We start from the raw sequence: 15,469 nt of genomic DNA on the forward strand, positions 1-15,469 counted from the left end.
TATATATATATATATATATATATATATATATATATATATATATATATATATATATATATATATATATACCGGGTATATATATTTATATATATATATATATATATATATATATATATATATATATGTATGTATGTATGTATGTATGTATGTACATGTATAATCTCTGAAGTAGGATATGATGAAGACAGGAAGTCGACAGGAACGGAAGTAATGCTGATTACATATTGATAACAAGAAGAGCTTCCGCGAAATCAACATCGTATACCATCATTCATATAATGCCAACCTCAACCTCTTCAATCATATTGCTTTCCAAATCCACATCATCTACTTTCTACTCATACAGATTAACTTGATCAAAATTCATCTGTAGCCCAATTCCATCTCCCGTTTCTTGTTTGAGGTATAAATACCTTCAGACCATCTTTAGTTTTGGTAAAAGGATCCCAAATGTTTGCATGTACGAGTATTAGGCTATTGACTAACATGTTGTTCACTTTACACCTTTCATCTCCGTCCATCACTCTTCTGGCTATTCTCTCTATCATCAACTTGAACAGGATACAAATAAAGACCCAGCCTTGTCTCGGTCCATTCTTGATTTCAAAACACCCAGTGTACCTTCCACCAACTTTGACAATTGATTTTGTGTCTGTATGATACATCTTTATTAGGCATGTTATCTTGTCACATATTTCAAATTCCTTCAGTATGCTGTCTACACACACACACACACACACACACACACACACACACACACACACACACACACACACACACACACACACACACACACACACACACACACACACACACACACACACACACACACACACACACACACACACACACACACACATATATATATATATATATATATATATATATATATATATAATTCCTGTCTCCACCACCCACTGCTTTATTGTAAAACATGATTAATTGTTGTTTTTCCGTTCATAAGACCACACTTATGATCTACTATTACTCCCTCAAAAAAACACCTTCAGTCTGTTGTACAGTACTCGAGGAAGTATCTTATATCCAATCTGTAATAGTGTATCACCTAATCATCTTTATTTTCTTACTATATTTATTCTTGGTTGATACCCTTTCCTAAGTTTCCTTACCAACTCCACCCTAACTTTCCTTACTAATCACTCCCTAACTTTATCCTCTCGAACATCTTGCTTTATTATAGCTAACTCTTCATTAATTGCTGCCTTTTCTTTCTCCCTATTATTCTTTCAGCTATCATTAACTTCCCTTGTAGTATTCTTGCTAATTTTCTATCAGCCATGTTCTTTAACCACTCGCATTCACTCACAAAGAAATTATTTTCACTTTGCCTTTCTTTAAAACCAGTTACTTGCTCAGCCGATTCTTTAAGCACTTCCTCAGTCATCATTCCTTCATTCTCAGTATTGAATTATTCCTCCTCCACCTTTTTCATCTCAATTACAGAAAATCTGTTATCTATATTCACTTCATATCCAACTAGTATTTATTCCTTTTTGATTTCGTTGACCTTATCAATATTTTTTCTGGTTTAAGTTTCTTACGAGTCTTTAATTTAATCATCCACTTCTATTATCTCAATTACAGAATATCTGTTATCTAAATTCACTTTATAATTAACTAGTTTTTGTTCCGTTTCGAATTCTTTGACCTTATGAATATTTTTTCTGTTCTAAGATTCTTATGAACCTTTAATTTAATTTTAAGTTTGGAAACAGGAAAATGATCGCTATCACACGCTGGTCTCATAAAAGCCCATACATCCTACAAAGCATTTGTCTATATACAAACTATACCAACCAAAGCACTTCTGTATTTCTTACTTTAAATGTGATCTATTTAATTCTCCGTTCATCCATCCAGTGACGTCCATGTAGTTTTGTGTTTAGCTTTCTGTTAAAAATTTGTGTCATCGATCACTAGGTTTGCATGTGATACCAAGTTGATTCCGTTTTCATGACTTTCCTGATGTAGACTTTCTTTACCTATTGATAGTGCTAAAGCTTCGGTTTCGTTACCAGTCTTTAGACTCATATCTCCAAGAACGATGAAAATATAATGTTTTGGTATTTGATCCATTATTTCTTGTATTTTTTTATGTCATCCTTATTATGTTCTTCAGTGTCATAGGCCTACTCCGAGTGAACCATTTACATTTGAACTTAATTTCGACCAGTCTTTCGTTAATTGGTTGAAACTTAATTAATGATTTCCCTAGCTTCATCTATATGCCGAGAGTTTTTCCCCCTTACAAGGGAGGTAGCCAAGTCAGAGGTACGTACCTATTTCCACCCATTCCACTCCCTTCCACCACCCCTTCCACCCTTTCCACCCCTTCCATCTCAGCTCCTCATGGATGACGGGTCATACCTGCATCTGCTAACTGTTTTATCACTTAGACATATTCAATTATCTGGATTGTACTTTCCATTCCATTAAGATCTGCTCTAATAAAATCCACTCTAAACTGCCGTGTAACATTCCGTGTTCCAAGTCTTAAATTACTCTTCCATTTTGACAGTTTGGATTTGAGTTCAATGTTTCGTCTCAGGTCACTGTCACTAAAGGAATTCGCGTTCCGAAACTCATTGTTGGTTTCGTTAACTAACAAGGTTTCTACAGTGTAGGAATGTTACCCCCCACGACCAGCCCTCCTCGATTTTCCGGGCTTGGGACCGGCATGTATGCAGTGTATGCATAAGCTGGGTCGTGAAGGTGTTGATGGGCTTTGAAGACGTGTAATATGGAGATGTTTCTCTACGACGTCAATATCGCATAACCACCATTTGCAACCACCCGTATTTAATCAGTCACTGGTATATCACTTGAACTCCAGATTTACTACATAGTTAGTAAGAGGATACACTTGTAGTAGACATTGTTGTTCTCCGTAGAATAAGTGCTAAGATTCACTTTCAGAATTCACTCCTCTGTGGTTACCGGTGACGTCATGTCGTCTCACGTTTGTCCGAACACACAGGTAGTCCACATCTGCTCGCTTCCCCGCCTGATCTCCTCATTTCTTTTTTATGTAATAAGTATTGCTGGAACGCACGCATGTCGGATTTGCTGCACTTGCCGATGCATCATATATGAACTGTGATGAGATACGTATTCACGGACCATGCTAAGTCAAGCATGATTATTCCAATCCAGAAATTAATTTACGTAATCATCATAAATAGTTCCTAGATCGTGTTTTATACGTAGGATCAGAATCGTATTTTTTAATGCACAGGAAGGAACGCACCGGAATGTTCAAACGCGCGCACAGCAATTGTAGAGTTGCAAAAATGAAACTTGTGCAATGGCCTGTGCCTCATTCAACATGCCATGTTTGTGCATCTTTTGTATGGTGGTATCAGTCTATCTGAATAACATTATGAAAGATTGATAGTAACGGAGTTGTAACAGATCTGAGGTACCTTGACGTTATTGTGTATACAAACGCACAATTGCCATTTGTAACAGTTTCATATAAAGGCAGCTGTACACGCGGGTCCTCACTCTCGTTTTGTCAAACGGGAACTTCATCCTAGATTCAAGATGTTTTCTTCAGCAGGAAACAATCTAGAAAATCTTATCGAAAAGCCTTTCCACCATCAAATGTATGTCGGTCAGCGGGTTGTTCCGCTTCGCATTATGTTTTAGTGAAACACCATCAAAGGTTTTTCGAAATGTCGTATTCGGAAAGCATCTCGGTGGCTTTTGGCCAATCACTTCTCTGTTTATTTTAAACGATCCTCGGATCATGCAGTGGACAATAAACAAATACGCCATCAGACCTCTCGAAACACACAGACCTCGAAATCATTCGTTAAATGCATATTTAGAGAGAGACAGCTTTGGTTATGAATTTCATGGGCGGTACATTTTCGCAAACACGTTTCTTAAATTCAAACAATATGATGGCACTCGAGAACAGCCAGCAACCGTTGATGACGTCACGCGGGTATTTTCCATTCAGTATCATCAATGTCATCCCGTTTTTTTTTTCTGCTTCCTCTTTCCTCGTGTCTACTAATCTCTGGATTAATCTACAGGGTTCTTATAGAAGGGACAGTAGATGTAGATTTTAATTCAACTGCCCATTTGGTCTATAGGAGATCTACTTGTGCCGCGTGCGTGAGGGACCCAGAAGAACGAATGTACGAGTCTCCAATAAGGCTCCAGTCACACTAAGCTTACGACCTGTTTCCGACCACCGGTGACCAGGCTGATTTGTGCTCTTCCTCTGTCTATGAAAAAATAATTCAAGACAATTCTGCGATTGGAATGAATCTCACCCCTCCTCCCCCTCATGAAGATGAATATGTAATAGCCAGCTGGCGCTAACTGTGAGAGAAACCAAAACGCCACCGTCGAAGGTGGTCGGAAACGGGTCGTAAGCGTGGTGTGACTGGGGCTTGGTGAAAGGATTAATCTAGCGGTTTTGAACTTCTTTTTTTTTTACTTCAATAGTCTCCTTCGTAAATTCTCAATTTTTGTGTGGTTCCCCTTCATTCTTCTACCTTAATCCCACCTCAACAAAAAATAAATAAATAAATAAATAAATAAAATTGTAATGAAATATTGATGTAAAGAAACCCTTTGCTGTATTACACAGATGATAATCATAATTATCTTTTTTTTATCTGCCAGTACAGAATGTTGGATTATCATTGTTATTATTATTATTATTATCATTATTATTATTGTTATTATTATTATTATTATTATTATTATTATTATTATTATTATTATTATCATTATTATTATTGTTATCATCATCATCATCATCATCATCATCATCATCATCATCATCATCATCATCATCATCATCATCATCATCATCATCATCATCATCATCATCATCATCATCATCATCATCATCATTATTATTATTATTATTATTGTTATTATTATCATTTACTATTATTATTATCATTAGTAGTAGTAGTAGTAGTATTCAGATTCCATACACTATATAGAAATCTAAAATTTGTAACAGAATACCATGCCCCCCCCCCCCCTAAATACTTGTCATTGCTTCCTTGGGGGCTCCCATGGACCCCAGGATAAGATCCACTGGCTTAATCAAAATAAGTTTGAGACTGATGTTTCACAGATGATTTCTCCAGGGTGAATTCATTCACACGACGGCAGAGAAAATAATGTAATTGTCGTCAATAATACTGGAAAAACTGGTTGATTCTCTTCCCAACTTATTCTCCTCCCTTACAGGCAGTTGTTCTCCAACTATCCCGTATGTAGTGGACATTCTAGGGCCTAATTTTCACCTAAATAAGAATGTTTATCTTTTTTACCTTTTAGTATTCCTCCTTGCTACTACATTTTCTTAAAACTTTCTTTTGCCACTTAGATGACTCAATCTCTTCGGTACGACATCGTCCTCGAGGATAGAAACGCTGGTTATCGGCGAGAAAATACAATACATCAGTAAGACGACAAAACAGAGATCGCGTAAATCGCTTGTCTTCTTCCCCGGTTTTCGTTATTTGTCACTTATCGTCGTCGTCATTGTCCTCCGTTTTCTTTGTGGTGCCTCTTGTCCCTCGAGTGAGCTACACTGTGCCCTTCGCAAACTCTCCTACCGCTCTTCCTTTGCCATTTCTCCTCAGGCTTCGGATCTTGTGTGTCTAAACTCTTGGAGATGGTGTCGTTTGCTTGTATGTGTGCGTAGATGTGAATGCTTTGCATTGTGTATGTCTTAGTGTATGTGTACGTGTGTGTGTGTGTGTGTGTGTGTGTGTGTGTGTGTGTGTGTGTGTGTGTGTGTGTGTGTGTGTGTGTGAGAGAGAGAGAGAGAGAGAGAGAGAGAGAGAGAGAGAGAGAGAGAGAGAGAGAGAGAAGAGAGAGAGAGAGGCAGATAGAGAGACAGACAGAAAGACAGACAGGCAGTCGGACATACATGCAGACAGACAGATCGACACACAGGCAGATATACAGATAGACAGACAGACAGACACAGACTGAATAAAAATGCAATGCTATGGACTGAATGGATGTGACATTAGTAAAGACTACAAGGACGCGTTTTTATGATCACAACCTGAGAACGAGAACTACAATCTGAAGAACAGGATTTTAATTGCAACGTAACCATAAAATTCTTGATTGTGCTGGCGTTTTCAGTAATAGATAGGTTGCCATTGTAAATACACAGCCATTAAGGAGTAAAGCTCTCCTTGGAAGGTGAGCCACATGTCTTATAGTCGTTACTCACACTCACTACTTATAACTTGTCAAAAGAGACTATTTTCCAACTTAGGCTCTCAAGTTTTCAAATATGCTTTTACGGCCTACTGAGTTTTGGATACGTTTAGGTTCAAGTACACGTGCATGCACACGCACAAACACACACACACGTGCGCGCTCTCTCTCTCTCTCTCTCTCTCTCTCTCTCTCTCTCTCTCTCTCTCTCTCTCTCTCTCTCTCTCTCTCTCTCTCTCTCTCTCTCTCTCTCTCTCTTTCTTTCTCTCTGGAGGACTTCGAGATGAAACCTTTGAAAGCATAAATGATTGATTTCTTAAAGGACCAGTACAGGAGAAAAGCAACGAAAGACAAGATATTTGCAAACGATGGGAACATCAAGAGAAGAAGAATAGTCGTAAGACTAAACTATTACAACAAGATCTAGACATTATATTTGGGTGGAGCCATGCGGGGAACATCATCTTTAATGATACCAAAAATGCAGTTTTGAGAATGGGTAAATAACTCAGGAAGACCATCAATGACCTAATTAATGGGAAATTAATTATTTGCAAAAATAAAAGAAGAGAAAAGTAGTGGAGGATTAGTTACAGAAACCTTGTCACATGACAAAGATATTAGCAAAATCGTGGATGAAACCTACAGGATATTGATGTGCATAACCGTAGGTTTTCTCTATATGGACGAGATAATGACAAAGTCGTGGACTGCCTGATTTGCCATGGAATAGATTATCCAGTGGTCTTCACATAAAATGGAAGATATAAACAAAATGGAGGAATACAGAGACCAGTGACCGAATGGGTTCTCATCCTCGCAGATAAAACATACGAAGATATTAGCACAGCGTAATGTAATAGCACATTGGTAAAATGAAACTTGTTAACCCACTGTCGGAGAAAAGAAATCAGAAATACTAATTATCTGTATATTTCGACTACTGACTGTGGTCCTCTTCAGCAGAATAATACAAAGGAATAGAGTTAACAAGTATAGATATGGACAGGGAGAGAACAATTAGGAGACATGGGCAAGGGGACTCAAGTTACGAAGATATATTAAAAGAACTGGATTTACCCTAAAAGAAAGAAAGAAAGAAGAGAGTTGACTTGATGGTTGCTTTCAGGGTGGATGTAATTGACAGAAAAGGTCTTTTGTTTCTGAGACTGGCGTGGGTCACAGCGAAGTGGGAAGAGATTGAAAAAAAAGTCTGTCTAAATGATTTCAAGAAACAGGTTTTCATAACGATACGTTAACGCATGACATATCTGCGAATTACCTGAGAAGATGACTTAAGCTAAACAAAAATCATTAGTAAATTCAAAATTGGCATAATAGCTGGGGAAAGAAAACAGCATTCTGGAGTGTAATTCCTTTCCTGTATATCACAATTAGATAAATGCAGTAAATACATACACACAAACACACACTTTGTGTTCAATATCCACTTTATTTAAGAAAACTGCGACTAGGCAGGAGGGAGACGAATTAGAACTTATCAACTATTCTCTTTGTAGGCAAAGGACATCTGGATTGCACTTGGCCCCGGCGCTCAAGAAGACGAGGAACAGAAAGCCATGGACAGTGTACCGGGTGTCTACAAGAAATGAAAGTCAAATAGTGGGAATTACACTGTAATCACTGATACCACTTACAACTAATGCGTGTGAATACAAAGAGAGCTGGCTCCGAATTGACGCCAAGCCGCCAATTGGCGCCAAAAGACGCGCGTCGCATTTGCGATATCCAATATAATTACAATTACACACAATGATTACACATAATTACAATAAATAATAAAACAACAAACAACAAAACATATGACAATTTTATAAAGAGGGGGAAACATATAATTCCCCAAATAAGCAACACACAAGTGCAATAATAATGGTATGATATACAACATACCACGCTAACACAACAGAAAGACTTTTGTTTATCAGTCCTCTCACTTCTAACAGGGAGATGGGACCCTTAGAAGACTCAAAATTCTGTGACCAAGAAATAGATTGAAAATAAATAAATGAATACATAAAGAAATTAAATGAAAACAGACCAAAGTTACGTCTGTCTTCTGCTTGATAATGGAAGAATACGATATAGCGATTCAGCTTGATGGGCGTCGATCCTGTTGCCTCGGATTCTCTTTCAGGGGCTACCGGTGATTATCAATTGCCCTGGCTATACGAGTGTATGACAAATAAGTGCGGCTCTTGGCTTCTGCATAATCTTCTCAATTTTTAAACCTCAAGATATCTTTAGATAGAAAAAATGCTCACTGCTTAAGGGCACCCTCGAACACAGATTAAAAAAAGAAAGAATAAAAAAGCCAACCACTGATCTGGTCTACACACACACACACACACACACACACACACACACACACACACACACGATTCGTGGCGCGGAGGTAGTGTTCACGGCTGCCACTATGGAGGTCCGGGTTAGAAACCTGCCCAGGGCTGAATTAATTTCAGTATTGCTGCGCTGCGAGTCGTTACTCCAACTCTCGTGAACGGGGAGTTGTGTGTGTGTGTGTGTGTGTGTGTGTGTGTGTGTGTGTGTGTGTGTGTGTGTGTGTGTGTGTGTGTGTGTGCGCGTGCGTGTAAGGTCACATCTTTACCCATAGATCGGTCATATGACCTCTGAGCTCTCTTCCGGGAGGGAAATAGCTGTTGATCACGAGTCCAATACGTGATCCAAGACCTTGCTGAATCACACACAAACACACACACACACATAGACACATGCACACAAACACACACACACACACACGCACACACACACACACACACACACACACACACACACACACACACACACACACACACATATATATATATATATATATATATATGTATATATATATGTGTGTATATATATATATATATATATATATATATGTATATATATATGTTTATGTATATATATATACATATATATAAATATATATATATATATATGTGGCTCCTCCGCTGAAGTCCTCTTTTATGAATTCGAAAAGGCCCTTTTAAATGAAATGCAGTCATTTCTGATATAGGGAAAGACCTCCATAATTTTTTTACCTGGATTTTGTGCCCACACACATAAATCAAGCTCCGCTGCACTTCAGGTCAGGCCTCTGCTCTCTCTTCCGGCCAAGTTCTCCACGCCCTTCCAATAAAATGAATTAAATAAACTCACTCGCATGCCTTGTCGTTAATTTTTTTTATTGATGTTATTATTTATTCGTTATGTTATTTATCATTTTATGATGCTGTGGGTCGGAGTTCACACTGCTGAAAGGGTTTTGATTGTTTAAAGACTTTAGGATAGAATGTATTTCCTAGCTGAGGAAAATTGTTTAGAACTTAGTTATAGCTATAGCTATACCAAAGTCAACGCGTTAATATATTTCCTTTTTTTTTTACAATTTCCTTTCTATTAGCCCCGTTTTTATGGCTGTTTATCTATATCCCGTGCTTCTATATATCTATCCTCTCAAGAAACTTAGCAAATCATCTGAAACTTAACGTAGAACCTCTCTACCCGAGCCACGCGTATACACACACACATGCATAGGTTTCTTTGTAATCCTGAGTCTATTTTTTCAACTTTATAACATTGCCCAGTTGACAGATAGTCCACCATCTACCCCTCTGGTGATATATTACCTATATGTATGTTCACACTCCCCACGTTGCTCTATAAATATCAGCCATTTGTCTGTATCCTCTGCCCTTGCCATTCTGCCTGCACTCGCTTACACCTATACATATACACATACATATACATATACATATACACATACATGTATACATACATATACACATATATATATACATATTCATATACATATACATATACGTATACGTATATATTTACATGTATATATACATTTACACATATACGTATACGTATACGTATCGATACACATATGCGTATACATACAGTGTCGTGTGTGCAGTAGGAAAGGTATTTGGAAAGGCATCGATGAGTGTAAATTCTGCTCTGTATGTGGGATGTTTTGTTAATTTTCATCGTAATATCAAATTCTTGTAGACAGTTTTATTTATTTTAATTTTATTTTACTTTATTTATTCATTATTCTTTTTATCTGTTTATTATATATATATATTTTTTTCTTTTCTTTTCTTTTTTTCTAATTTTTGCTGTTCACATTGTTTGCAATGATTACGTGATTGATACTGCTTCTTTTCGATTATTAAAAAATTAAAGTTGAACATCATTTGCTTTATAGAATTATACTCATTATCATCACCATATAACAGTTCATAAAACTAAATAATAATAAAAATCCCCATTTCGTATTCTTTATAGTCTACGTTTCAATATTTTAATTTTAATTCAACAATATATTGCATACCTACCAATATGATTTATATATTGTTCGCTTGTTTTCCAGTTTACAGGTCAAATATTCATTCTTAATAAAATATGTTTTGTGAACATAGAATCCACAGTGACATTGCGTATTTCCTGTTATATATATTTTCATATGACGGATTTCACATACTATGTATTATTGAAAACAAAAAGACATAGAGAGAGTAAAATATGGAAAACACATGAAAATGTCTGTGAGAAACAAGCCTCCACGGGAAAAAAAAAATAGAAAATAAAAAACTATGATGTCTTGACTAGAAATTTGACTCGTAATGTGTTCATGTAAATTCGCTTGTCTTGTGTTTTTGTTGTCCAAGGAAGTATATGATAAATATATTCTCGTAGAAATAATAAATGGTTAACATATAATTGAAACTGTTACTTCATTTCATAAGAAATAAGGATAAAAAATGTGGTCAGACATTTTAAGTGATGATATTCTCAAAGTAAAAATCAAACTCTAAAAAAAAAAAAACGTTAGTAACAGGTTGCCCGGTAAAATGAAGGATCTCGAGACGGCAACACTCTCATTCATTGGCAACACTCTCAGTGCATAACTGCCTTGATTCTAAGGAGAAAAAATGTACGCCATAATGATAAAATTGTATGTAGGGGAAAGTGGAGAAGAGGCCAAACATATGTCATCTTAGCGAAAGGGGGTATAGAGGAGAAGACAGGCGTCATCACTATAATAGGTGATGGCAATAACGCTGAACATCAAGTTCCAATATTACATCTTTCCACCATTGTTGTTATACTAAGCTGAGTTACCTTTCCTCGGCGGACGTAGAGCATTGTATAATTTCTCGTATCTACATTTGCAACTGTCAACCCTCTTCATATATCTTTCATATGTCCCCATGAGATACAAAGACCAACTAAGATCAGGTCAGTTCTCTTCGAAAATAAATGTCTATCGATATGACGACATGCAAGACGCGAGTCTTCCTCGAGCCACTGTATAGGCTCGTCTCAGAAATCCTTCGTACTTAGTATTTAGTCTTGGCATTTATCTTTCACCAAGCAAAATTGGTATAATTTTTTTATTTCCTTCTTATCTTTATTGACCTAGATCCACATTTTTAGTCTGGTGCTTACGATTTCAAGCTCGTAATGACACTTCCTCAGTAGAAATGTTTGAAAGATTTTTCTAAATTATTTTTATTTTAGGCTGTTTTATTTCCAACTTTTAATCAAACCCTTATTTTTCTAGAACCCATGATTTATTCTGTTCCCGATTTTTACTACTTATGATGTAATTGACAGTATTATTTGTTCTGTATGTATTATACTCATAGATCTTATTTGTGCAATTAAATTTTTCAGCAATACGTACATGCATACATACATACACCAACGGCTTTTTTTCCTTATTTCAGCAATATTAATGATAATAATAATAATAATAATAATGATAATAAAGATAACGATAATAATAATAATAAAGATAACGATAATAATAATAATAATAATAATAATAATAATAATAATAATAATAATAATAATAATAATAATAATAATAATAATAATAATAATAATAATAATAATAATAATAACAACAACAACAACAAAAACAACAATAATATAAAATTGAGCTTCAAATTACCGGAATATAGTTTTATTCCTCAACTGACCTGCCCTTTATTTATTTACTTTTTTTTTCTAGCTTTGATGTCACGTGTTGATGCTAGGAAACGAAAACCCATCGCTCATGTTGACTAAATCATTTCTTTCCATTTGTGGCAGGTACGTCACAGCGTTGGCTGGGGGCGCTGCTGGCGCGAGACTCCTGGAAAAGGTAATTTTTTTGCATTTGGCATTAATGGAGTGTGTCAAGTCTGAACGTGTCTACAAATATTTCATAACGACCGCGGCACGCATCAATTGCTCTCAAATATTCATGGAGCACATTCGTTCAACATTGCACATTTTTGGATTTCTTGGAGGGCTTCATGCGTGGGTGGGTGTATATATCCATACACACACACACACACACACACACACACACACACACACACACACACACACACACACACACACACACACACACACACACACATATATATATATATATAATATATAATACACACACATACACACACACGTACACACACACACACACGCATACATACTGGTATGTATATATATAATACATATTATATATATATATATATGTGTGTGTGTGTGTGTGTGTGTGTAAATATATATATATATATATATATATATATATATATATATATATATATATATATATACATATATATATATATATATATCACTTGGACAAAATGTAGTGGCACATTTGTTGTAAAAATATAACCTCGAAGAGCCCACAGTCGGAATAAAAGGAAACTTAGAAGAAAGTATGACTTCTATATTTCGGCTAATAGCTATAGCCCTCTTCATGAAAGTACAGGTTACAAGAAACTTCAATTAAATTTATAACTCTGTCATTTCTTGTAACCTGTACTTTCCTGAAGAGGGCTATAGCTATTAGCCGAAATATAGAAGTCATACTTTCTTCTAAGTTTCCTTTTATTCCGACTGTGGGTTCTTCGAGAATATATATATTATATATATATATATATATATATATATATATATATATATGTATATATATATATGTATATGTATATATGTAAGTATATATATATATTTATATATATATATATCATATATATATGTATATATATATGTGTATATATACATATATATATATATATATATATATATATGTGGATATATACATATATGTATATATATATATATATATATATTATATATATATATATATATATATATATATATATATATACTGGTCAAGAATAAAACTCAGAATAACACTCCAGTCTTTTCTCTTCCCACCCACATCAACATATATATATATATATATATATATACTAGTCAAGAATAAAACTCGGAATAAGGCTCCAGTCTTTCCTCTTCCCACCCAGGGCAGTGGACAGGATGCAGGGATGACCCGTCATCCAGGAGGTGCCAAGATAAGAGGGAGGGAGGAGGGTGGAGGGGAGTGGAATATATAGGGAATGGAATGGGTGGGAGTGGTTTCTATGCCTTTTCTTTTTGGCTACCCCCCGTGTAAGGGGGGAAAAGCCTTTGATATATGTATGGTATATGTATGTATATATATATATATATATATATATATATATATATATATATATATATATATATATATATATATATATATATATAGCCACCTTCCCCTGTTCCTATTATGCACTATTCTTATTGTATATACTGTCATCTTATATCTGTATTTATCTGCTGAAAAGGACCACAGTTGTGGTCGAAATATACAGGTCGTCTGTTTCTTTTGCTTTGTTTCTCCGAGAGTGGGTTATATTTAAGCATTTTACAAATGTCCTACGACACTTTGGTTTTGTGAAAGATATACATATATATCTAATTACACACACACATGTATATATATATATATATGTATATATATATATATGTATATATATATATATATATACAGGTATAAGAGTATATATAGATAAATGTGTATATATATATATATATATGGATGTGTGTGTGTGTGTGTGTGTGTGTGTGTGTGTGTGTGTGTGTGTGTGTGTGCGTGCGCGTGTTTAAAATTACCAAGGAGAATGTAAACTTCAAGACAATAAATATTTTCATTAGTTATATCATCAGAAGAATCACATAAGTCAAAGGTGTGAGAAAGTTTATGCACGACCTGAAGAAGAAACGCAAGTAACTCAAGCAAAGGCTGGGAGGTCACGTGATCACAAGAGTGAGGAGAGGTCATGACCTTACCTTCTTTGCACTTTACAGCGCTGAATCAATCTAGTGGGTACGTCTTAACATTTAAATCGTTTAGAAAATTAATACATCTGCTATAAGTATAGGTCATGTTCATTTTGTTTTGTGTTTTTATGTGCCTGAGATTAGAAATGAATCAATCACGTTCCTCTCAGGAAGATCCCTGGACCTTTCTATGATCCTAGCTGGAGAGCTGTCGATGTGGTGTTTAATGGTTTGTGTTGAAAGAAAGCATTGTTTTCTTGGGTAGATCTTACACTATATTTAAGCTGGAAAATCGTCGTTTCCAAGGTTTTTTTCTAGTTTGCACTAAATAAGATTGGTTACAGTCATGACACCGAATCTTGTACATATATATATATACATATATATATATATATATATATATATATATATATATATATGTGTGTGTGTGTGTGTGTGTGTGTGTGTGTGTATGTGTATATATATATATAACAATATATATACATACATATATATATATATATGTAGATATATATATATATGTATATATATATATATATATATATATATATATATATATATTATATATATATATATATATATATATAGATATGGGTTCAATGTATTTTGAGACACCCTGTTGATTAAATGTACATCCATCAACTTGAGACTATTAGTTTTCTCCCGGTAAGCATTTAGTGTGAAATTTTTTCAATTTTGATGCTGTTATTTTCCTTTAAAATCACGAAGGATAGTATTAATTCCATCCCTGAGCCTTCGTTTGAACATTTTCAGCGTTCTTTTCTTTATCAGTTTTTTGGATTGCTGCTATAGCATTTCCAATGTATCACTGTCTTTAATGAAATTTTTGGACAATACTGAAGTAGTAAATTACAAGTTTGGGCACACCATTGATGTATATAATTGGTTGACGATACCTGGGCTTTACATCTTCTTACTATTAATCTAAATACCCTTTTTGTCTTTCCTGAGGTATTAACAATGGTTAGGTGTTTCAAGGTTGTTACTAATAATTGCACTAAGGTACTTTTCTTTCACTAGTTTGGTTGTTTTTCCT

Source organism: Oratosquilla oratoria, chromosome 2 (assembly GCF_046742065.1).
Source record: "Oratosquilla oratoria isolate Oo_2021 chromosome 2, ASM4674206v1, whole genome shotgun sequence".
Lineage (NCBI taxonomy): Eukaryota > Metazoa > Arthropoda > Malacostraca > Stomatopoda > Squillidae > Oratosquilla > Oratosquilla oratoria.